Below are 2876 nucleotides of genomic sequence, written 5' to 3' on the forward strand. Positions count from 1 at the left end.
CTTACCCTTTGAAAGTCAACAGAAGTAAATTTTGATTCATCTCTCATTCGTTTTCTAGGTGGAAATGTACACGAATGTTAAATCTTAAACATGTAACAAACTGCCAATGTGGGCTCACCAGATTGGCTTGAGACACTTACCCTGGACTAGAAACAGTGCCGGTGAACTCTGTGTGAGCCCAAAGGTGGAGCAGGGGAGCCCTGCCCTGTGGAAAAGGAGAAGCCAATCAAAAGAAGGGGTTTTCAATCCCCTCATTCACGTGGGAGGGGGATGGCCGCAGTTGGGGGCCAGCCACCCTGAGCCCTGGTTGGCTGGTTTGCAAGCCAGGGAGGGACTGCTGGAGGGGATTAAAACAGCAGCTGATCCGGTGTGTGGGAGCTGCTGACAGTGACTCCGGGGAATGACACAGGAGGCCTAAGAAGAGCTGGGGTGAGCTGACCCAGCAGAGGGAGCAGAGAGACCCCTCTGAAGAGCGTTGAAGGCCCTGGGAGAAGAAGGCAGCAGCAGTCGGCCGTGCTCCAGCCCTGCAGCAGAAAGGGAGCCACAGCCAGGGCTTGGTAAGGGGTGGCAGTCAGCCCCCCCACTCCACTGCGGAGAAGAAGCAGCGGCCAGGAGAGCAGGCGGCATCCTTATTTGGAGCAGGGAGCTGGACCGGTGAGTTGAGGAAACCCCTTCCCTTCCCTGGGGAAGCAGGACAGCAACAGGTAAGGCACTGGGATCCTGAGGAGCAGCAGAGCACCAGGATGAGTTTTCCCAGGAGCTCAGAGTGCAGGCTGGCACTCAGAGCAGGACTGGCGAGCCGTGAGGTGTGTGGGGTGCCCATCCAGTCATCTGGAGCAGGGGTTTAGAGCAATGACCCCTGGGGGCTGCATGTGCTGCTGACCCTCTGCCACTGACTGCCCCAGAGGAGACTCAGTCCTGTCCCTTATTCTGCAGCTGATTGTCATTGGATGGAGTCCCTGAGCTTTGTACTTGGGTCATGCTGATTGCTGCAGGAGCCTACTTTGTTGCTTGCCTTTTTGGTTGCCACAGAGAGTCACCCTTCAGCCTCTTTGTGGGGTTGGGGTTTGATACAATTTGATTGCTGCAGACCAGAAGAGCTTAACCTGTTGCAGTCTGTTGCTTATTGGGAAGCCTGCTGGAGCTGCTGGAAGCGAGCACCCTCCTTCCTTGCTGTAGCATCTCAGCAGTGGCTGAAAGCTGCCAGTTACCCTACCTGTGGTTCTTGAGTCAAGGGTTGACTAATGCATTCTGGTTTGTTTTGTGATTCTGGTTATGCCATTTAAGTTCACTTGTAAATAGCCTTTCCTATTATTCTTGTTTTGTAAATAAAGTGTAAATAGTTAAATCAGTTAAGTGTTAGACCTTCTTGGGACCCCGGGCTGCTCTGTGGGGAGCAGGGGCTGGCTGGAAAGTAAATTGGTGCTAGCCAGAAGCCCTGCCCCACTCCCACCACACCATCCCTGATATTAGGCGGGGGTGGCAACTATTGGGCCATCATCTGGGTTACAAACATATATTTGATCAATTTCTAGAGGATCAGAACTAAGATACCAGCAAGGTTTTCCTTATGCCTATGGAAGCTAAATTTCCTCTATTGATTCTTCACAGCAGATGCTGATACTGTCGAGGCACAGAACAGATACTGGCAGATCTGAAATTTGTTTGGGACTAACATGCTTTGACTCTAGTTGCAGTGGAAAGGAAAGAAAAGAAAAAGATGCTAATGGAAAGTTATTTTACTTATCTTTGTATTCTAATCACCATGACACAGTCATCCAACTTTTAACCTGAACTCTCTTTCCATCTCCAGGTAGAAAGAATATTATCTTTTCAACAAAAAAAATCTAATACTTATCTGTATTCTGTATAATATAACTTATTCTCATGCTACTCATCTCTATGCATCACAATTTTCCTTAAAAAATGCAACTGTTCCCTAAAGCAAAGATTTAATGGTCATAAGTAAGACTCCATAATATTTGCAAAATGTACTGCAAAACATTAACTGGTAGACTATGACTGATAATACATTATTGAAACTTAATTACCTTTGAAATATTTTGCATTATTTTGATCTATTGACTTTTTCATGCACTAACAAGAATTGTATATCACCAAGGGTTATGCTGAGGTGTTTTATGTAATTTCAGTAAGCAACAATAAATAAATGAATAAATGTATTTTGTGATTCAGCATCATTGCTTCTTTTACTTATTCACTTATGTGTTTTTGCTTGTCTAGTAATTTGAAATGGGTATCTCAGCCATTTGTTAAAATTAATGCGTTCTGTGAGCTGAAGTAGGAATATATTTTAATTCCATAGTGTATAGCTTTTCTTGTTGTATTATAAATCGCTGTGCCTGCTAGTAGCATGCTATTTCTTACAAACCAACAAGAATACCGACAATGGAATGAGGGAGAAAGGAAATATAAATCACACAGTACTGCTCATTCCCTTCTTTACCACTCATGGTCTCCAAAGCAGGTTATGGGTTGTCTCCTTGTGACATTTAGCCCGATTGTGCTTTCAGTAAACTCCATGGCAAGATGCATATTCACTTAATGAGAAACAGCACTGAGTCTGCTGGAAATTAGAAAAAGATTTTAAACTCTCAGAGGAATGGAGTTTCGGAATCATCTTCCAAGTAAAGCAGCAACGGCAGAAAACCAGAATTGCTCTAAGGATGAACTGGATACATTTATGGGAAGGAGTTATATGATAAGACAGGGAGTTCTGACTCAGCCATCAAGGTGGAACTATGTGTTTTCTTTTCCCCAGGTTGGGGGTATAGACGTAAACCCTGTTGTAGTGTGGAAAGTGTAAGGTAATTCATAATTCAGGGCTTTTGCTGGTTATCATTTGGAGCCAGGAA

General features: G+C 44.9%; 1 long non-coding RNA gene across 1 annotated transcript; it reads left to right on the forward strand.

The window, feature by feature from the left end:
- The first annotated feature begins 573 nt into the window (after nucleotides 1-573).
- LOC109299862 lies at nucleotides 574-2180 on the forward strand. Its single transcript, XR_002098037.1, has 2 exons — nucleotides 574-654; nucleotides 1612-2180. It is a non-coding gene; the product is annotated as an uncharacterized LOC109299862 (long non-coding RNA).
- The last annotated feature ends 696 nt before the right edge of the window (nucleotides 2181-2876 follow it).

This window comes from Gavialis gangeticus, unplaced genomic scaffold (genome assembly GCF_001723915.1).
Source record: "Gavialis gangeticus isolate Ggan-Ray unplaced genomic scaffold, GavGan_comp1, whole genome shotgun sequence".
Lineage (NCBI taxonomy): Eukaryota > Metazoa > Chordata > Crocodylia > Gavialidae > Gavialis > Gavialis gangeticus.